Consider the following 23,413-nt stretch of genomic DNA (forward strand, 5'->3'; position numbering starts at 1 on the left):
TGATTTTGTTCTTCCTGAAAAATGTCAGTTTTCTTGCAGATCTAAACATTTATTTGATGTAGAAAGTAACTAATGAAACTTTGTTGTGGAATAGTTTACAAAGGAATACAAGATGTGTTACGTAATATAGCCCTTTGTGGAACCTCTGGCAGAATCTTTTACATTTTTAGCTCAAACTGAAAGCTGCCACCAAAGTCCTCTCAACTCCAAGCAGCTTGGAGTCTTTTCCCCCCACCTCCTGCCATGATTACTCTGGCTTCTGACAAAATCACACCTTATATTTAAGGTCACTAACCTAAAATGACCCATAGCTACTTATTTCTCTTCTCAACAGTTCCCCATTATTTGTAATGGAAGGTTTGAAAATAGATTCTGATCCAACTTATGTAGTCTTTTCTCCAAAAGCAAATGCTATAATAGTTTCCTCACTTTTGGGTTCAAACATCAGGTGAAAGATTTTGGAAGCTAATTAGTATGCTAAGGAGTCTGAAGCATTTGGCTGAGTCACAGTCATGGTACCTAAGGGATAGAGAAAATATCTTGCTACTAATGATATCTGACAAGTGCTCATTCCTCACTCATTTTTAATAAAACTGGACTACATAGCATTTGTCTTCTTTATATTTAATAGAAATCTTGTTTATATCACCTCTTCCTTAAAACAGCCATCCTTTGGGAGGTTATTCAAATGTCTTATTTCTTACTTAAAATATGTTTCTACTAATTTGGGGCAAACTTCAAAAATTTGCTCTTATTGCATGTAATAATGGAACTAGGTTGTAACAAATTCTTGTCACATAACTTATTTTAAACTCAAATATTTCTTTCTGGATCTTGTTTAATCCTCTTATCTGATCCTAATACAAATTTTCCCTTTGTTTTCTGACTGAAAATTTCATTACATATATTGAATGTCTAGTATATATAATCAAGATATAAAGCAAATGAATATTTATTATTAAGTGCCAAGAATATGACTAATGTTACAGTCTAGTTAAAAAGAACAGTTTGGATAATTCAAATTATGTGTTGTATTTTTTGGTTACCAACATGTTCAACAGCAGGTAACAAATTCTGACTAGACTGGCTTCAACAAATAGGGGTCTGTTTTTCTCATGTAAAAAGAAGTCCAGAGGTAGCATATATAAGATTCTCTTGGCCTTTTTTTCAAGCTTGTTGCCTCATGATCACAGAAGTGCTGCTACAGCTCCAAACATTGTGTCCATATTCGAAAAGGGAAGAAAGAAGGGGAAAGAAATAGCACCTCCCCTTTTGCCTCCCATTTTATCAGAAATGAAAAAGCTTTCCCAGAAACCAATCTGACAAGCAGATTGCCACTTAGATCTTATTAACTAGAACTGGCCACCCATAGTTGTTAGGGATCCAAGGAAATCAGGGAACATATTTGTCATGATTGGCTTAGACCAATAAAAACTCAGCATCCAGGGCTGAAAACATTGCCATTCTGAACAAAATAGGAGTCTGTAACTAGGAAGAATGGGGAGAATAAATATTAGGTAGGCAACAGTGTTTTCTACAAACTGTAGTAGTCTAAAAAAAAAAAGACAAAATTAATGTGAACTGCAAAAACTAGAAAGTAATTTATGGTAGAGGCTGAACTACAAAATAATCAAAGCAATTATATCAGTGAAAAAAAAAGGAGTAGTGCATTCCAACTGAAGGAAGAACAGAAGTTTAACAGTAGGAGTTATGTTGCATATGGGAAGTGGCGCCTAGGTTGTGATGCTTATTGAATCATAGTAAATGAACAGATAGCTTTCCAAACCAAAAGTTCAGAAGTGATTTGATAAATCACAGGGACAATAGAATACTTAAAATTGGGACTCCCTTGGGAATCTAAATAAAGGGAAACACTAATATATCCTGACTATATGCCAGAATATCTGTTGGGAAGTACTGGAATCTAAGATGCCTGAGCAAGGTAGAGTAAGTAATGCAGGCTGAAATACCAAGTTAATAATTTTGAACTTGATCTGTGAAAGCCCCATTATGTTCTAGAATCAAGTTTTTGTAATGCACAACTATTAGTCTACAACAGGGCCACCAGCCATTAGAAGCATCAAGCCTGTTGCTGTCACTTACTCCCCTTTTATGCATTTTCTGGTCTCCATGATCTTCAGAGATTTCCGATGTGTAAGGAGGTTTAGAAAAATGAAAAGTTGTTCATTGGAGATTCCTGCTTTAAAATAACGGAAATTTACATTTATTCTCTTTCTATCCTATGCCAGTCACCATGCTGCAGTTTTTAGATTATAAAAATAACCCTGACCACAGATTGTTTACATTCTAATCAAGGACTTAAATATCTTGATTGATTTAAAATAAATAACAGGGAAAAATCTTTAATGCTGTCAAAAAGAAAAAAAATCAAGCCAGTCAAAATAACAGTTTGACTGGCTTTTATGTTATGGTACAGATTTAACAAGGCAATTCAGCCAAGAGTCAAACAAACTTACTTCTGCAAATACCACTCACTCAAGTAACTTCCATCAAAGGCAAATCTCTCTCATTGTAGGTAGTCTTATTTTTCTTATTTTTTTTTAATCTAAGAAAGGATAAAATGTCCTGTCTTATTTTGTTTCCCCAGTCCTAGAGTTTAAATTTGGTTTACAGTCTACAATGTGGCTTAATAGTATCCTGAATACTAAATGAAAGAAAATAATTTCATTTTTGAATTGCATCTCCATAAATCCCATATAATTTCAAGGATTTGACATTATTGTTCATTTCTGAGGCTTTAATTTTACCTGAAAAATATAACCATGGCCAATGGACTGGCTGATAACATAGTATTACAATGTGCAACCTCAGTAACTTGGCATTTCTTATACCGCTATGGTCTACATCCATTTGGTGAAATTTGCTTTTGTTGTAGATTTCAGGCCCCTTATTATATTAGTAATACTTTAGACTGTTTAAGGTGATATTACTTTCTATTTTGGAAAAAAAAAATCCCACAACTATTTTGCTTTAATTGTTTGAGTGATATATTTCCAGTGGTAGACCTTTAAAAACAACTCCTGCAAAGGCCTGTAACATTATTAATACTGGACTTGAATAAGTTACTTAATTTATCTGAACTTCATCTGCAAAATTAGGTAACTGGACTTACCTTATCTCTAACTACTTTTAGCTCTAAAATTGTGTGATCTCATTTTTCAATTCAATTCAATTCAACTCAACAAATATTTTTGGAATACTTACACTGAAAATGCAAATTTGGGTGGATACAGAGATGAATAACATTTAATTTTTTCATGCAAGCAGCTTATAATTTGATGCACTTCAAAATTGAGATGTATATTCCCTAATGTATCCTAGCTCCTTATTTAGGGATGTCATTTATGAATGAAGATACATGATTTATTCCCAAGGGGTAGAAATTCATTCATTTTTAGTGTTTCTCATCTCTGGATTTGAAACAAAAATGGTAGTTGAACTATCATTTTTAATAATATTGTGCATTTATATCTCACCCTTATTACATAGAATTTATAACGTGTCATAACCATATCTCATTCATCCCTAAATAAGCCCAACATAAGCAGAAAAGAATAAATGGAGTTATTCCTATTTTAAAGATTAGAAAACTGGGTCCTGAGCTTCCTAGGGTTATATACTAAGCCAGTGAGCAAGAATAGATGAAAATCTTGGACTCTAGCTCCCAGACATCACACACCTTTGTGTTTGATGGTTTCTTTTAGCAAGTTCTGGAGAATCTGATTGCTAAAACATCTTCCACACCTGATCCTTCTTTATTCCCTATCCAAACAGCAGCTTAACCATTGATGATTTCAGATGTATCAACAGGGAAAAACGTGTAGTGGAAGAATGGAATGTGTGCGGCAACAGATGTGCTATACAAGCTGTGATTATGTGATATAACATTTCGGTCTTTGGTTTGCATTAAAATTAGAAGTGAAGAAAAGTTGGGACTCCTCCATCAAGCTAATCCATAAACATTTAACTATAGGCCCAGCAGCTGTGAAGAAACCTGCACTTTTGCTAGGTGAGAACATCATTCTAAACAAGCCACCCTGGAAACTCTACCTCATATCTTGGTATCACTAGAATTTTCCTAGTCTGCTTTTGAAAGGAGTCAGGAACAGAAAAAAAAAAAGTCTTTTTAATATTTTTAAACAAATCTTGAAAGCAGAACCTTAGAAACAGGTGATTGTTTTTCTTTCTTTACTTAAATCTTCCTAGGTAGTAAAAAAGTCATATTCATGTTTGGTCTAATGGTTTCCTTAGTTCAAAATTTTGCATCTGAAGCCTAGGAAAATGTTTGGCCTGCACAATTGAATGTTTAAACAGGTGCATGCTGCACTGGTCTGACTGAGGAAAGGTAGTCTCCTCCTTCTGGAAACCATAATATTAAGAGAAAGAGTCTCATACCAGCTTTCAGGGGCTCATGTGAAGGAAACTTCAGGTAATTCTAAAGTCTTATTACCTGGTTACCAACCCACTTGCCTCCCTCCCATTCTGTGTTCTCATGAAGAAATTGATTTAATAGATTCAAGATATTATTAAATACATTCTGCATTAATATTATATGTCCTCTTTGAATTCAAGTGGCAATACAATAGAATTTCATTTTATAAATAACACCTTTCAAGCTAACACCACAGGGCACAGTACAAAAGAATCAAAATAGAACACAAATGCTGTAATCAAATGCAGACCCCAGGAAGGCTGATTAAAAAGGCATGTTGCTAGTAAAAGCAGCCGACAGGGTAAGTATAGTGGGTCAAAGCAGAAAAGCCAGCTGAACAGAAGGGCAAACTAAAATAAAATGGCCTTACCTGCCAGATTCACATGACTTAGGACTCTCCTTTGTCGTCATCTCCTTTTGGACTTAAGAATTACAGGGAAAAGACATGCGTGGATGCGGCGGGGGTGGGGGGGGTGGGGGCTCAGGTGGGGCAGAGGTCATTAAGCTTATACTGAACCATCATACACAGCATAAACTAAAGACAAGCACCTGCAGTAGCCAGCAATGCCTCCGATTTGATTGTGGAGCAGCACAACAAAGTTTGCTTTGCTTGTTCATACTGCTGGTTTTCAGGAAACACAACTGTGAGGAAGTGAGTATACTTCTTTCATAGTAGTGAGATTGTAGTACTGCTTATGTCCAGGCAGGGGTAAAAATAAATGGATTGGTGAGACATGTACTTTGTGGTCTTAGCTCTATGGTAGTCTCTTCTCCAAAGGACTCTCTTCTCACCCAGTTGCTTTTTGTGCTCTCAACCTCAAGGGATTGTGTTTTTAAACCCTACCTCCAATTATAGAACAAAAGGCTCTGTGCCCCTTCTTAAAGGAATTAGGGTGGTGGGAAAAAGTAGAGAAGGTAATCTGGAGTATGCTTTCCCATCTATACGTAAAGCCAGTTCTAATAGTGGTCATTGTATACCTTGAGGAATGCACCAAAATGGTAATTTACTAGAGATTCTTTATTGGTGCTTCTCTATTTAATATTGAAAGTAGGGAAGTGGACTTGGCCCAATGGATAGGGCATCTGCCTACCACATGGAAGGTCCGTGGTTCAAACCCTGGGCCTCCTTGACCCGTGTGGAGCTGGCCCATGTGCAGTGCTGATGCGCGCAAGGAGTGCCGTGACACACAGGGGTGTCCCCCGTGTAGGGGAGCCCCACGCGCAAGGAGTGCGCCCCTTAAGGAGAGCTGCCCAGTGCGAAAGAAAGTGCAGCCTGCCCAGGAATGGCGCCACACACACGGAGAGCTGACACAACAAGATGACGCAACAAAAAGAGACACAGCTTCCCGGTGCTGCTGATAAGAATAGAAGCGGTCATGGAAGAACACACAGGCACACAGCGAAAGGACACAGAGAGCAGACTACTAGTGGGGATGGGGAACTGGGAGAGAAATAAATAAAAAATAAATCTTAAAGAAAAAAAACTGAAGGTAGAACAGTATGGCACAGGAATCATAGGAAAATATCCCCTAGTAAATTCATGGTATTTTTTTTCTAAAAAATAGCAATCTATACTTAATCAACCTCTCACTCCCTAAATAAGTCATGGAACAAGAAAATATTGGTTCCTGAGTCAATGAAAAGAAAAGGAGAGAGAAAGAGGGAAAAATAATAATTTAGGCAGTTTTTACCTTCTCCAAGCTTTTGATTATTTGTAACTACTCTACTGATTATCCAATGAGTTGAAATTCTGGACACATAAATTTAGTTCAATAGTATAATTTTTCTAGATGTTTTTCTTAATCTCTAAAATATAAACAATGAAAAAAAAACATGTGGGTAATACTTGGGGGGAGAAGTTCATTGTACAAATACTAGTATTGCTACACTTATTTAATAGCATTTTATCTGAATTCTTTTTTTTAAAGTTATTTTCTTTTTTAAAAAAAAAGATTTATTTATTTATTTATTTCTCTCCCCTCCCCACCCCACCCCGGTTGTCTGTTCTCTGTGTCTATTTGCTGCATCTTCTTTGTCTGCTTCTGTTGTTGTCAGCGGCACGGGAATCTGTGTTTCTTTTTGTTGCATCATCTTGTTGTGTCAGCTCTCTGTGTGTGTGGCACCATTCCTGGGCAGGTTGCACTTTCTTTTGCACTGGGCAGCTCTCTTTACGGGGCGCACTCCTTGCGCATGGGGCTCCCCTACGCAGGGACACTCCTGTGTGGCACGGCACTCCTTGCGCGCATCAGCACTGCACATGGGCCAGGTCCACAGGGGCCAAGGAGGCCCAGGGTTTGAACTGCGGACCTCCCATTTGGTAGATGGATGCCCTAACCACTGGGCCAAGTCCACTGCCATATCTTAATTCTTATTAAGATATATCTTAGCCATACAAAGAGAGTTAATTTATTAGTAAAGGTAAATGCAGTGCAGTAAATTTAGAACACTGGATGACAATTTCCAAAGTGAGTTATTTCATAAAACTTGTGAGCAAATAATGGTATTTGTGCCAGTTATCAATTTATTGTTCTCAGCTCCAAATTTACCCTTTTTTGCCTGCTCCACAAAAATGCATCTGGATACTTTAAATATTTTGCCTTTGCCATTGGTACTAGGGTGCTTTGTCAGTAGAAATCAGTGGAGAGACATTGCAGAAAGAAGAGGTTTTCCTTCCTGGTTCCCACACACTCCACTGATAGACTCCTACAGTGTCCATAGTTTTCCAGTACCCAGCTTCTGCAGCATGTGCAGCTTCTCCAGCATCTGGCCTCTGCAGCACTCACAGCTGCCTGGTATCTAGGTCCTGAAGCACATGTAGCTTCTCCAATGCCAACTGCCCCCAGCTCTGCCCCATCCTCCCTGCCCCCCTTCCCCAACACACACACATTGGATAAATTTCTAGTAGAGTGTGCTTCAGATTAAATACCTTCCTATGAAAGGCTTTCCCTAAACCCTAGAGGGTGAGTTTCCAGCAAGTTGTGCTGACACAGCTCCACAGCAACTTCTCTAATTCAAGAATTATGTTTCTCAACAAGGTCAGATCTCAGCTTGCAGCCTGGGGAGTAGGGTATGGGACAGGGATATTCCTACTTGGACGTTCTGTCTCAGCCCTGGGCATAGAGGCTATTCCTTATATTTGCTATTATATTCTTTGGAGTTCTCTTTACTTCTCACTAGCTACTTCCTCACTATTCCAGTACTCTGTTATGGTTAATAATTCTCTATAGTAAACTTTCCTCATTCAAATTGTTGTATGGTTTCTTTCTCCCTGACTGATACATACCCAAAGATTATTAAAATAATCTCAATTTTTTGGAACTAGGGAAGGATAAATATACTTTATCTAAATCATTATGGAGTGGATTAGCATGATACAATGTGCCTTATATAATCCTGGCTATTAGACAAGGAATTTTGAGAATTTGACATTCATTTGAAAGTTTGTAGAATAATATGCTATGTACTGTCTTTTTCTTTATTAGAGAAGTTGTGGGTTTATAGAATAATGCATAATAAACAAAATTCCCATGTACTGCCCCACCACCAACAACTTGCATTGGTGTAATATTTGTTACAATAAAGATTGCACACTTTTATAATTGTACTATTAACTAAAGACTTTAGCTATTTACTATTTTAAATATTTTACTTGATTTCACTGCTAGTTTTTAACAAGTAGGGTATAATAAAGCAAACAACAAAAGTATGGACTCAAAAACAATGTGTTGACTTAAAAAGATCTTGCAAAATAGTACTACTATAAAGTGAATTTGTAGATTATTAATCCTAGGGTAATAATGATAACCATCATTTATTGAGAACTCAGCACTCTACATTAATTTATTGAACTCTTATAGGAATAGAGATGGATAATATTATCCCTATTCTACAAATGGGAAAATAGAGGTTGGGAAGACTAAGGAACTAGCCTAATGTGACAAAGACAGTTGAGTTCCAGAGTCAACATTCAAATGAAGATCTGCCTGTGAGCCCTGGATCTTAACCACTGCATTCTGTTCCCAGAATACTATTAATACCTAAAGATGAAATTAAGTTAGTGGTTATAGAGGGCTGGGGAAGTCATGCTAAGAGGTGTGAAGTTTTTCTTTTTGGAGTAATGAAAGGGTTCTAAATTTTTTGTGGTGATGAATGCACAGCATTGTGATTATACTAAAAGCCATTGATTATACACTTTAGGTAGATTTGTATGGTGTGTGAATGTATCTCAATAAAATTGCTTAATAAATGAATAAATAATTGTGTAAGAATAGCCATAAATAGCAGCTATATAAAGTAGGGCTAACAGAGAGATTGAAAGGTGAAGAATTTTCTTGTTTATTTTTTATCTGTTTTTTGTTTATTGCTATTATTATTGAAATAAAGAAAAGCCCTAATAATGATTCAAGTGATGAATGCAGAACTGTATGATTATACCAAATACCATTGATTGTACACTTTGGATGAATTGTGTAGTTTATTAATATGTACCAATAAAATTGATTTGTTAAAAAAAAAAAAGAATCCTACCACTGAAGCAATGGCATGTTGCCTGTGTGAACACACACAGAAGACTTGTTTTTGTTATTTTCATCAAAGATCGAGAAAAAGAAATTCTGAAGTATCTCTAGTATTTATTGTATACCCTAAGATATCTCAACATCAGCCATCTGATTGCTTTTATCTAACAAGATATGGACAGAGTGGGTGAACACTGGTGATCCAATCCGCAGAAGAGAGTGTTAACACTGTATCAAAAACCCAGCAGCTGTTATTCAGAGCTGAACTGGAGGCAGATGAAATATTAACAGCAGTTCTAGCAGCACAAAATGAAATATGAGATCCTGTATCAGAAATTATTAGTAACCTGTTAAAAGAAATGCTGAAAAATGGCAGTTACCAAATTAAAACTGGAAAACAGAGCCCAAATGGGAAATTTCAAAAAGTTTGGAGGAAAATAAATGACAGATTGTCCTCTTGGCTCCTATTACTATGCCATCCTAAATCCTACTTGGCAATGGATGGTAGAGGTGAAATAAGAACTGTATCACTGCCAGTGCTGGTCCTCAAATTTGTAGTCTTAAGTGTCTGTGATGGTATATGGAATTGATTGGAAAAGTAGCTGGAAGTTGGTAGCATTTTAGCTTTATCTAAATTGAAGCTTCTGGAGACTCTTATTCTGAAAGCCTTCCTCTCATTTGCGAATTGGCCCCTTTGCTCCACTTTTAGATGGCTGGCTTCCTACTTGCCGAGCTACTCTAACTGCTCTCTATGTGGGAAAGTATTTTCATTAAATACCTTCAAATTTAAGGCATCTATTTCTATATGCTACTGTTTACTACTCAAAATATCTAACATCAAAAGAAAGAAGTTACAAAGACAAAATACTGGGTAGTAAATGAAGGGGATATTTTTTCATCAGTAACTGAGGGCAGGGAAATGACTATAAGCAAAGTTGTTGAGCAGTTAATGCCAGAGAAAGAAGGAAATGAGCTATAGAACCATAGAATCTTAGTGTTGGCAGAGGCTGTGGAGTTCAGGCAGTCCTACCCTATCATTTTTCAATGAAGAGACTGAGACATGGGGAGTTAAGGGATTTGACTTGCCCAAGACACATAGCTGTTTACTGACACTCAGGCCAAAAACATTTCCCAACTCCCAGTCCGGGACTCTGTAGTTCAGCTTGCTACTGCCATCCTCTACTGAAAATTAACATTAACCCAGCCTGTAACATAAAAATATTCAGCGTCTGTGGGGAGGGAGAGAAAGGATGAGTTTAGAGATAAAAAATCAGTCTGGGAAAAAGAAAGATGAAATAGAGGGTTCTCCTTCATTGTGACTCATTGGCCAGAGGCGTTTAAGACATTTTGGGTCAGTTTACTTTGGGTCAGCATTACCACATACACAAAAATAAAATCATTTGGTTGATATCCCCCTGCGTGTGTGTGTATATGTATGTGTACATATGCTCAGGTTTGATTTGCTTAGAGAATTCTTCCATGTAGAGGTTATCTCCAAGTATAGGTTGGTTTGCAAAAGACGTTATTATTGCTCCTTTCTATTTACATGAGCCTGACTTTCTCTCTCTAGTTGTAAAATGTATTCTAGCATCCCAGTGGGGAGAATCCTCTCCATGGGCCACTCCTAACTGAGAATCAGAAACAGTTTTAAGAAGTAAGAATTATCTTCTATTAAGTCTTGAATTCTAGTACCCCCATGGGGAACTTGGGCCTGTATGTGCCTTTTATTTTATCTATTTACTATTTTTTTATTTCTCCCCCTTCCCTCCATTGTCTGTTCTCTGTGTCCATTAACGGTGTGTTCTTCTGTGTCTGCTTGTATTCTCCTTAGGTGGCTCCAGGAACCAATCCTGGGGCCTTCTGGAATGGGAGAGAGGTGCTCATTCTCTTGCAGCACCTTGGCTCCCTGGTCTGTTGCATCTCTTATTGTCTCTCCTCTGTGTCTCTTTTTGTTGCATCATCTTGCTACATCACCTCTCCATGTGGATGAGCACTCCTGCATGGGGCAGCACTCCGTGTGGACCAGCTTGCCACACGGGTCAGCTTGCCCTCACCAGAAGGCCCTGGGTATCGAATCCTGGACCTCCTATATGGTAGACAGGAGCCCAATTGCTTGAGCCACATCCATTTCCCTGTATGTGCCTTTTAATCAGGCATGTGAGTTATGTGAAATAACTTCCTTTTCTTTGGAAACAGACTAATTTGAAGAAAACCAGCAGCAAAGACACAATAAAAGTGTGTCAGTAGGATTCCCTGTTAAATAGTAATACAGGTCTCTTAAACCAAATATTTTTTTCACAAAAGAGCAGCTGGAAATGAGAGACTCAGACAATGTGATGAAAACTACAGATGGAATGTTTTGCATGAAAAGTGATTATATACAAAGAGAGGGCCCAGGAGCGGGTAAGCATGAAGTTGGAAAGGAGAAGGTAACTTGAAATAAGATAATGCTTGATCAGGTCTAGTAAAATATTCCCTGCCACAACCACTGTTCCGTGAAGAAATTGAGCCAAGAGGCCTGAATAAACTAACCTTAAGTTCGGAGTTGCCATTATGGTGGGAGGCATCAGGGAGAGCACATCCGGATTTGTGTTACACAGCAATCACTGCTGGGTGTCAGCCTTCATCAGCCAGATGGCCAGACCTACAATTAATCAATTAGGTTGGGATGATCAACTGAACTAAGTTTTCCCCTTTGCTAAAAACCCTCATCATACGGTACAAGGCCAATAGCACTTTTATCCTGTTGCTTTAGGAGAAGCTTCCAAAAATTCCTCTTTTCTTTTTTAAACTTCTAGTTACCAGGGACTGGTAGTTTTCAAGTTGCTTTGACAACATAGAACCCCAAATCAAGATTTTAACAGAAGAGATTTTTTTAACATCCTCTGTGGCCAAGTATATATATTTAGCATACCTAGAAAGAAATAAACTTCTTTTTTAAAAAATAAAGATTATTTATTTATTTATTTATTTATACTACCACCACCACCATTATCTGCTCTGTGTCCATTCGCTGTGTGTTCTTCTGTGTCTGCTTGTATTATCATTAGGCGGCTCTGGGAACTGATCCTGGGATCTTCCGGAGTGGGGGAGAGGCGATCATTCTCTTGTGCCACCTCGGCGCCATGATCTGCTACGTTTCTTATTGTCTCTCCTCTCTGTCTCTTTTTGTTGCATCATCTTGCTATGTCAGCTCTCCGCATTGACCTGCAGGGGCAGCACTCCTGTACGGGGTGGCACTCTGTTTAGGGCAGTACTCCACATGGGCCGGCACTCCATGTGGGCCAGTTCACCATGCGGGCCAACTTGCCTTCATCAGGAGGCCCTGGGTATCAAACCCTTGACCTCCTATATGGTAGACGGGAACCCAATTGCTTGAGCCACATCTGCTTCCCAAGAAATAAACTTTTAAAAGCAGTGTTCTCTAAGGGATGTTACTCTACTGAATGTACTGTAGCCTTCATGTTGGTTCCATTCAGTTTACCAGAACAACACTGAAAGGAATTCTTGCACTCAGCACTCGTAAAAATGATATAATAATCAAATAATAATTAAGGCCACTTATTAAGTGTTCCCCATGTGACAGTGCTGCTGTGATAAGGATTTGTGAACACTGATTCAGTCCTTGTAATAATCCAATGAGTATGATCATATTACTTCCATTTCATAGAGAAGAAAACTGAGGCTAGAGATGTTCATTTACCCAAGGTTAAACATTCAATATAAAAGATGTGTTGAGGTGATTTAATACTCTCTGGAAAGAGAACTAAATAAAATTTACATTTTCTCACACATTTATATCTGTGCATCTCTAAAGGATAGCAATTAGGAATATATGGTGGGTCCTTATTATTCCTTTTCGAAGAACTTAAAAGTAAATCTCCAACTCTGTTGATCTTACTCTGTCTTCCATACTTCTCTTGCTCCACACCTTCTGACTCGGGGTTGTTTATTTCAGGCCCATTACTGCTATTTTCTCGTAAGTCTCAGTCTTCACCTCACTTTGCTTATCTAGATGTGGTCCCTCAAAATTTATTTCAGATGCTAAGACGTTTATCAGTTGGCTTAGAGAAATTTGCCTCCTCCAAAGTAACTTATCTCTGATTATTTTTTTATGCTGAAACTGTTTTATCCCTCTGAATGGTATATCTCCCCAGCCTCCCCCACCCCCTCTGTGTTATAGTATTACTGCATAGGGAGAGGTATTTGGAAAGTACTCTTGGTGGGAAGCGTCACCCTCTTATGCGGGTCTGTGCTGACCCCACTGAGTGGAAGAAATATGGACAACAGGTCGCATTTCCCCTGTTTCATCTTTGAATTTGTAGTGCCTCTCTTTTCTCTCAGCTCTTCTCTATCCCAACCAAGTTCAATTTAAGGAGCTCTTCTCTTTTACCATTTTCATCCAGGATTGTGCAGCTATACAAAGACACTATTTACACAAATATACATCTTTGAAATATTGGGCCCTTATAATTGCATCCTTTAATGAAATATAAGGCTTCTTCTTGCTGTCTAACTGTAGCGTTTTGTTTTTTATTTACTTGATTTGCAACCTACAGGCTTGGGAAAACAATACCAAAATACCAGGATAGTATGTAAGTAAATACTGTTTCTTAATTCAAGTTCAGGAGCATGTGGAAAGAAAAGTATTACAGAAGTTTTAATGAGCATCTTTTATCCTCCAGGGTTCTACCAGTGTCTTTTTTTTTTTCCTTCCAACTGTGGTACTCTATTTTATACTTGCTGCATTGGGCAGAGAGCAGTTCTAAGTTTTTTGTTGTTGTTGTTGTTTTTTTCTTGCTTCTCCTTTTTCTACAGTCCTGCAGTCCTTACTCCAGACCTGATAAAGCTCTTTCATTTTGACCTGCAGTATCCCCTTGTGTTGCAGAGCTGAGCCCTGCCATCTAGACTGTCTTTCTGCTTCACTTTGCTCCTGACCTAAAACCCCCCTGCTATTCCAGGCCTGGGCTCTCATGACCAGAGACTGCTGACTCATCCTGGCCTGTGCCAAGCTGTGTAGTCGCTTAGTGATGTGGACAGGAGTCGAAGGACTAGAATGAGATCACTGAACTCATTTCACTTGTTGCTTACGGTACAGTCCAGCATGAGCTGGAAGTGTAGGAACCTCAGCCTCCCGAGCAGAAAGAGTAAGTAGATTAAACACACCGCATCACCAAGTGCTCAAAAAGCAGTAGTTGGGGGGGCGGGTGGGGGCTCGCTTGATCATGACCGTAAGTAGGGCATTCCGGTTCATCAGGAGTTTTCTTTGTCCTCTCTTCTTCCTCTCCTCCACAGTCGCACCCTACCCCCTCCCTGAACTTCCCTTCTGAAAATGTCCGATGGTACAGCGATGATCCGGGCAGAAAGGAGATTTTGCTAATAAGCAGTCTCTGCAAGAAATTCTGGAACAGTGACACTGTTGAAACTGCTTAGGGTAGTCTGTCTACTGGGTACTCAGATGAACTTCCCAACAAAATTCAAAGGGATGAGAAGTCTTTTTTGTTCTCCTTTCCTTCTTGATTCTCTTTTTCTTTCTGTTTGGAGGGAGGTAGTTTCAGGAGACATGGCTGCTTTCTGGTGTAAAGTTTTCCGTCGGGAGATAATAATGTACATTCCTCTGGCAGGACGGGATGGATTTTTTTCTTGTTGTTTCTCTTGCTGTTGTTTATTTATAAGACATTTCCTCTCAGTTAGTGGAAGTTAGATCGTAAGAGGCTCCAGTGATTTTCCTTCCACCTCCCCTCCCTAATTTCTGTGCTTCAGCACTCTGGAACACTGTGAACTGGACAAACTAATCAGAGCAGGGAGCCTAACAGCCAGGCCTGGACACTCTCAAGAGACTGTGTGCTGATTTTCAGTCGTCACTCCTTGGATCAGGAACCACAGTCCTGGTGAGTGGTGACGTTCCAGAATTTGATGTGTCAAGGATTCTATTCTTGGTACCGCCGAGGATGCAGGAAATGAAAGACTTTTTAAAAAGAAAGAATAAAATTTTGGGATAAAAAACTACCAAACAGTCGAACAGGATGATGATTTTAGGGTGCACAGCCGAGAGCACTCTGTGGACAATGGCAGAGCCTTGAGTCTGCTCACAAGGAGCCTGTGGGCATAGGTTTCATGCTGCCACCAATGGATGTCAGCCTTGACATGCCTAGCAAAGATGTTTGTGGGAGGAGAAAGATGGGTGAGTGAGACGGGACAGGGTGTTAGAAGGGGGAAGTGAAAGTGCGATTCATCGTACATTTGGAGCTTTACTTTACCAACTTGTCATGCATTTCTGTTCTGAGCATTTACATTACACTCATAATATTTAAGTACCCAGCGAAGCAGGAAAGAGAATCTATAGTGGATGTAGAGCAAAAGAATGCTGTTAAAACTGTTCTTCTAAAGATCACTTTGCTAAGAACTTGTTCCTTTTAAATGTTAAGGAACCTCCTCCCATCCGACCTTTGGAAAATATTATTTGTCACACCCTCCTCTTTATTCTTCTGTATTCATGGTATCAAACAGAAGAATGCAACGAGAATCCTTATTCGGCTCCAGGGAATTTATCATCCTTACATAGGAAAGTTAGATGACTATCCTCACAATATTAAGCACAAATATAGTATTGTCCTCAATATAAGAGACACTGGTTGAGTGTGCACTGGGAAGTTGCCGAAGGAATGGAATGGGGGTAGTTTCATCTGGTCGGATAGGAGACTAGCAGAGGTCAACAGACCAGCTTTCTTAGCCAATGTGTGCCTTTCTTGTCCTTGTTAATACCTTGGAATCTCCCTGGAAGTGGAATTTCAGTTGGAATGCTTATTTGTCCTTTACCATCAGATCCCTACTTAGTTACTCTCCTAGAGGTATTTGATCTTACCATACTTTCTTGTCTCCTTTCCAATTTCAAGAATTTGGTATGTTCCAAAATATTGAGTGGGAAAAACAAAAAAACAAACAAAAAACCAAAACCATGATGGCCATAAAAGGATTTGACCGTGTGGCAGCATCTGAAGTGAATTGCTCTTTGGAGGAAGGGAGGGAGGAGACTTTGATGTCCTCAATATGGTTCTCATAGGCTAAAACTTCCAAGAACCACAACCCAGCCTAAGGGGCACTTATTCGATGTTCCTAAATATTTGGAAAGAGATGCTAGTTTATTGTTTTAGTTGTCCTTGCTATTAACATGTTGCCAGTAGATTCCTCCTAAAAGTTGAGAATGCTTTAGCAATAGCTCTTTTTACATTTAACCAGATGTGTATTAAAAGTGCCTGTGGTGTGTAGCCCTGTCCAGGCTGGTGCAATGTTCCAGCGTATTTTATCGGTACTTAGCTTTGGAATTTTGCTTACTTCTATGGGCAGTTCAGATTCTTAACCATAAAACTCATGCATGTTCATATATCCCAAGTTCCCTAGGGAGACTGGCTCCTGCTACAGCCTTATCAAGTCTGTTGGTGACCTCTAGGACAAAAAATCAGCTTTCTGTTGCAATTCCAATAGTTTAAAAGGCACGTAAGATTCCTCCGCTGTTAAGACAGAAAGCAGAATCAGTTTCATTATGGCCAATATGCTAAAAATTTAATAGTATATATTAGGAAAGTTAGCCTATGTCAGTTAGGCCATAGTAGTTATGACTATACTATGTGTATATGTAACATGGTTTTTTTGAGGGAGGGAGGGACAGGGATTTTCCATTAGTTCTTGTTTTGGAAAGAAGGTAGCTGAATGGGGAAATGGTGCTAAGAATGTTAAATTATGGTATAAAAAATGAAACTAGCTCTTAGCTCATTATAAAGGGAGTTGCACCTTTCTCAGTTAAGACTTAGACTGCACAGATACCCAGAACTGTCTTTTAGTACCTGGTAGGGAGGTCTATTAGGAATACATGGAAGGCAACCTGGATCTCTAACACTTCGAAAACATTTTATTACTGAAATCTCCTGCCACTGTACAGACAATTTTGAAAGCAACTTTAAGCATATTTTGGAAAACTCAAAATATCTATAAAAGATGATATTTAAAAAATAGAACCTGCTAGAGAGAGTTTCCTTGCAGTTGAAAAGATCTGGAATTCCATGTGAATGTGGAAGAATTCCATGACTAGGCTGTAGTATATATTAAGTAAAAATTTGATCACCTCTGATAGAAAGACCAGGCAGCAACATATTTCTTTGTCGTTAAATAATTATATTAATATTGCCTGATTCCTTCAATATCTATAGTACAATCTATTCACAGTTTACTAAGAATCATTAACTTTTCTAGTACATTAATAAGATTTTAATGTTATTTCAGAGAATGCATGTTATAAATGTATATGTTCTTGCAAGCATACTTTAACTGTAAGCACTTCCTGTAGGTTAAATTAATTGGGCACTGGTAAAAATGAAGTTGCTAAACAACAGAATTGTGATTGCCCTTAGTAAGAAATGGTTCTTTCTTACTTGTATGGAAATACTTTAGGGTATTTTGTGTATTTCTTAATTCCTTAAGAAAGATATATATTTTTGAAAAGATAAAAAGAAGGGATTGATTCCTTATAGTATATGATTGGGTGTGTGTTAGCTTGTAAATGCATAAATGCATGTATAATCATCTATATTTAACTATTAAAAATATAACCAACTAAGTTATTTGCCTTTAAATTCAATCAAATGTTTTGTAAATTGACCATAAGTGAAGGGTAGTTGATATTTTGTCACTCTAACAACACAGAAATTTCATACACATATTTATGGACAGTATCTGCAAAAGGTAAGATTTGTTAGCTGATAAGATTGGTAAATATCCTTCAGCAAACATACATATTAGCTCATAAACCTAGATTTTATTATACACCATTTAAAAATATTAATTGCTATATGTCTTAAATGGTTTAAAAATTAAGTAGAAAGAAATTAAATTTCTAGTTATTATCTTAAAATTGAGAATATATTTAATGAATTCACTTTATTTTATAAGAATGAATACATACACAAATGACCCAATTTATTCTAGTTTCTTAGCTGTTTAGTTATACATATGTTAAATACTTTGATGTTGTATTTACATATGAGCATCAGCAACTATAGTTTACCAGTTATCTTTTTCAAGATACCCAGCCAAATCATATCCTTGCCAAGTCACACTTTTTCACTGAAGCTTTCCATGATAACCCAAACAAAGTGATCTTCCCCTTCTGACATTTATAGCATTTAAAAAATCTCTTCATTTGGCATTACCATATACTGCTTTGAGTTGCAGTTTTTTCTATGTATAAAAGGCAGAAATTGCATATTATATTTATTTCTCTCCTTCACAACCAATATAAAATTGCCTCAATCTCAGGAGATGATCATTGAATAAGTGATGAATGAGTGAATGAATAGATATCTATATACCAACACATCGACAGTAAATATGTCTTTCTTATTTCAATGGAAGAAACATGTCCAGAAAACAAATCAGAAAATTCTTCCACATCAAAGTCCCTTAAGCCCCCATATTAGATCTTCCATGTAGCTGACAGCATTCCTAGCCATTTGCTGAGCTAGCATCTCTAGTCCCCAGAATTCCTGGGTAATATCTATGGGACATGAGACCTTAAACTTGTGGTAGTTCCATCTACTTTCCAGGACTCATGAGGGTGGCCAGATACCCAGCTCCGTCTGCTCATATGGTCTGTAAGTTACATACTCACCTATAATGCATCATATTGACTAAAGGCCCTGTCATTTCTCAGTGCCTGCTTACAGTCAGTCAGTGGTCTTCCTTTCCTCAAACTCAATCTCTAAAGAGCTCACACTGGTGGCACATACAGAAAGACTTGAAGACTGTCTTTGAATGCCCTGTGAATTAAACTGGGGGGTGGTAGGGAGACAGCACAATAAAGAGTAGGGGCGAGAGGACAGGAGACCTTAACAAACACTAATTAAATTTGCTGTTTGAGGAACTAGCCAAAAATTGCCAAGTCCAATTGTTTTTCATTAATGAATACAGAAATTGGTAAGGTTGCTTGGCACTGCTTCAATCATTAAGCTGCAGCACACTAAGGTGTCTTCGGTGCTCTGACTATATCAGAGGAGAGGGAGGTCAGGTTGTACCAGCCTCTAAAAGTGTCGTTCAGTAAGTTCTCATTGCAGCACCCTAAATGCTACCCTACTGACATGAATCACATTCAGGAAGTAACTTCATATGCTACAGACCAATCCTAATAAACAATAATTGAAGGAAACAAAAAATATTGGGTAAAATGTACTATAATTACCTTGGTTATCAATGGTCAATCAACTTGACAATCCTCAAAAAACATCTGAATCTGTCTCCCAAATGGAAATCTTTTCTAGAGATTCTAGTATATAATGAAATATACTTATTTGATTTTCATCTCTTATTTTCCCTACTTACACTTTAGTGGACTGGATTCCTAAGCCATAAGCAGCCAGAGAGAAAAAGAGAAGTGATTTACAAAATGGATAATTAACCCTTGAACAATGAAAAGTTAACTCTCCATAGACATGCCAAAAACTGAAATGTTTTGTTGTTGAATTTGTTCTCCTTTGGGTGTTACACATAGAGGACATCTCCGTTTGTACAAACTTGGCACTAAACAAATTGCTCATCCTCAAGCTACGAATGCCACACTCACCTTCCAGTTCATTCTGGCAGAATTTGAAGCACGATGTTCTCTTGGGTAGTCATGCACAAACCACTCTGAGGGGCAAAATTGTATGAGTGCCTAATCCACTTTTGAAATTGAAAGAAAAGGATCTGTTTTATGAAAAGCACCTAATAAGGAAAGACACAAATTGTAATAAAAAGTATTAGACCCTTGTCCCTCTGCTAATTTCCTTCCTAGTCAAGAGAAACCAAAATAGTGTAATAAATGTTAGAGGTACATCATGAACAGATTGTGGTTATTTGATAACAGCTAAAGGGCAAAGAATTGTATCTACCTTTCAATAATAAATTGAAAAGAGTGGCAAATAAACTACCACATAATAATTTAGGCTGTGAATCTTTCTGGGATTCATCTACTTTGTCTGTCTAATGAGGAAAATAGTACCCATTCAATATACTTCCCAGAGTTGTTGTAAGGATCAGATTACTAAAGCTGTTTCTTCATTATATTCATTAAGCATGAATTTAACATCAATTCATTAATTCATCCTTTTTTTCATTTATTCAATATTTTTGAATCTCTACTATGTATCAGATATGCGAGATGCTAAAGATTGATTCACTTATTAACAAATATCTGTTGAGCTCCTACTATGTACCCCACACTCTTTTAGGGATTGGGAATATTGTAGCAAAACAAACAGAAGTCTCCATTCTTGTAGCGCTTACTTTCTAGGCAGAAGAAATGGATGATAAACAAATAGCATATTATTGATAAGAACTATGGAAAGGAGAAGTTGGGGAGAGTGTTGGGAGGGTGGGTGGATGGGTATGGCAAGAGGAAAGTCAAAATTTTAAGTTGTATGTGAAAGAATACCTCATGGAGGGGATGATCTTTGAGAGAAGACCTGATGACAGTGAAAAGACAAGTTTTGCTGATATCTAAGCAAGAGCATTTTTGGCAGTAGAGTCACCGAGTGCAAAGACCGTGGGCAAGAATGTATGTGGCAGGTTTGAATGTTAACAAGGAAGATTATGTAGTAGGAACAGAGTGGGTGAGAAGGAGAGTGGTAGGAAATGAGGTAAAGTAGGCAGTGGGGGCCTGCTCACATAGGTACTATCCCACTGGGAAGGTTTTGGCTTTTCCTCTAGTGATAGAGCTATTGACAAAACAAAGATTTGTAAGACATAGTCTCCAATTGCTCACTAGAGGAGAGCTAGGGAAACAAGTTGGAATAATGCCGTATGCTACGTTTCACAACTCAAGGATATTCAAGGGAACCTAAAAGCACAAAACAGTAAATGTTCAGCTGAATGTACCTTGGAGTGGAGGATCAGGGAAAGCGTTAAGAAAGAGCTAATAATATCCATGCTGTGCCTTGATGGATTTTCCCAGATAATCAAGGGGAAGAAGACCATTCAGTAAGAGGACCAGGGGAGCAGATGTAGCTCAGTGGTTAAGTGGCTACTTCCCATGTATGAGGTCCAGGGTTCAATCCCAGGCACCTCCTTAAAAAAAAAAGGTCTTTCGTTTGGGAAGCAGACTTGGCCCAGTGGTTAGGGCGTCCATCTCCACATGGGAGGTCCGCGGTTCAAACCCCAGGCCTCCTTGACCCGTGTGGAGCTGGCCCATGCACAGTGCTGATGCGCGCAAGGAGTGCCCTGCCACGCAGGGGTGTCCCCTGCGCAGGGGAGCCCCACGCACAAGGAGTGCGCCCCGTAAGGAGAGCTGCCCAGTGCGAAAGAAAGTGCAGCCTTCCCAGGAATGGCGCCGTACACATGGAGAGCTGACACAGCAAGATGACGCAACAAAAAGAAGCACAGATTCCCGTGCCGCTGACAACAGAAGCGGACAAAGAAGAACACGCAGCAAATAGACACAGAGAACAGACAATTGGGATGGGAGGGAAGGGGAGAGAAATAAATAAAATAAATAAATCTTAAAAAAAAAAAAAAAAAGAGGACCAGCAGGGACAAAGCCACTTAAATAGGAAATAGCATGGCGAAGTTGGGGAATGGTGAGTATCACAAATGCTTAAGAGGAGGGTGTGAAGAAATGATGCTGCAGATATAGATGAGGATCAGACAGGTGAAGACTTGATTGCATGCAAAGAAGTTTTAACTTCTTCTTGGCATTTGGGGAGCCATTGAAAAGTTTTAAGTAGAGAAGGTTAATGATCAAATTGTGTTAAGGAAAATCACCCTGTCAGCAGGGTGGAGGATAGATTGGACGAAGGGAAGAATAGAAGCAGAAAAATGAGTTATGAGGCAACTGAAATTGTTTAGACAGGAAGCAATGCAGCCTTGAACTAGGACAATAACTGTGGGAATTGAGAGGAAGAGACAAGTTCAAGAGATAAGAGGCGAATGGAAACAATTTAATAACCTTTGGGCTGGGCATTGAGAGAAGAAAAAATTTTAGATCACTCCCAGGTTTCTGCCTTATACAACTAAGCAGGAAAAGCTATGAAGGGAGGAGGAACAGGTTTTGGAGGCTGGGGACGATGATAAATTTTCTTTTGAATGTGTTAATTTTGGGATCTTGGTGAGGCATCCAGACTAATGTCTGCTAGGAAGTTGGATTTAGTCAAGAATACTGGAGATAAGTCTGGGACAGAAATAAATAGGTTTGCCAAGTCATCTGAGACATCAGCATCATGGCAGTAGTTGAAATTATGGAGTGGACTTTTATCAAGAAAATTTTATTGACAGTTTTATTGACAGAAAGCAAATGGGAGCAGATCCTTGGAGAACACCACATTTATGGAACAGAAGAAGAGGAGCCTGCAGAGAAGATTATTGTGAACATCTATTATATGCCAGTATTATGTATTCAATGGAGTAATCAAGATGACTGGCACCCAGGTCTTGCCCCAGAGGTACCCCACATTTTGTACAAATGTAAAAGGGATTATTACTACCACCACCAACCATGGGACAATGCAAACAGAGGAAATGCCCTAGCATAACAAGGGAAAGTCATGCAGAATATTTAATTACCATCAAGGGAAATTATTATAAGGACAGGATTCTGGAAAGCTTGCTGCCTGCATTTTTGCTATACAGTTCATTTCTGATTTCTCAGTTCCAGTGTATGTTCCAGTGTTAGCATGGGTTCAAGCTATTGGCAAAACAAGCCAGGTGTAAATTATGGTAGAATTGAAATCGATAGCGCTTTGAAGCACTGGAGTGCCCAGTTCACATCAGGGTGTGCGTCTGTGTTCACTGAAACATGGCTATCAAGTGCACCCTGAGTCATTAGATGTGTTATCCAGTGAATAACAGCATAATGATATTTTAGCAGAGCAGCCTTATGATAAATTCTGCTTTAGTGAAATTCCATATACAGAGCAATTTCTCTGGCCGTGTACATTGCATGGCAAAGAAAGGATATCCTGCTGCGTATCAGAAGGCTGTAATTTCATTTAGGGGTTCTATTGACATCGTAAACTGCAAGAGCAGAGCTCAAGTGGCTATTTAAGTCATAGGAACTTCAAGCTAAAATTACTGCCTAGTCCTAATCGCCACCTCCAGGGGACTCCTGCCTATACATATGTGCTTTATGTTTCTATCTTTGTGTCTATAAATACTCCATCACTCCAGGGGCTGAGATGATAAGCAGTCCTAAAATATGACAGATATCTGTCACCTTTGCAGCTGGTACAAGCTTAAGGGCTAAAGGCAGTTATACCATTCATTGAAGGCCAAAAGCTAAAAGGGGCCAAAAAACCCCAGGCCAAGTTCAGAGTACAGGTGTTCATTTTTCTGCTTCAAGGCATTCTCTACTCAGTTTAAGTTCAGGGTCTTCCTGACATTGTGGCTAGAAAAGGAGGAACTTTTAGATTTATCTGTACCACAG

At 38.5% G+C, this 23,413-nt stretch overlaps 1 protein-coding gene across 46 annotated transcripts in view; it reads left to right on the top strand.

Moving 5' to 3' along the window:
- Positions 1–23,413, top strand: part of ZBTB20 (zinc finger and BTB domain containing 20) — a 900,898-nt gene that overhangs the window by 575,929 nt on the left and 301,556 nt on the right. Inside the window, exons 1-2 of one of the 46 annotated variants that reach the window (XM_058295806.2) lie at positions 14,023–14,117; positions 14,734–14,861. The exons of 43 other annotated variants lie outside the window; for them this stretch is intronic. The gene's annotated coding sequence lies outside the window, so the exon portion shown is untranslated. Of the gene's footprint in view, positions 1–13,466; positions 14,118–14,733; positions 14,862–23,413 lie in introns of those variants that run through there. 2 more of the 46 variants (XM_012518425.4, XM_071214809.1) reach the window with 2 other exon arrangements.

The sequence above is a fragment of the Dasypus novemcinctus genome, chromosome 4 (assembly GCF_030445035.2).
Source record: "Dasypus novemcinctus isolate mDasNov1 chromosome 4, mDasNov1.1.hap2, whole genome shotgun sequence".
NCBI lineage: Eukaryota > Metazoa > Chordata > Mammalia > Cingulata > Dasypodidae > Dasypus > Dasypus novemcinctus.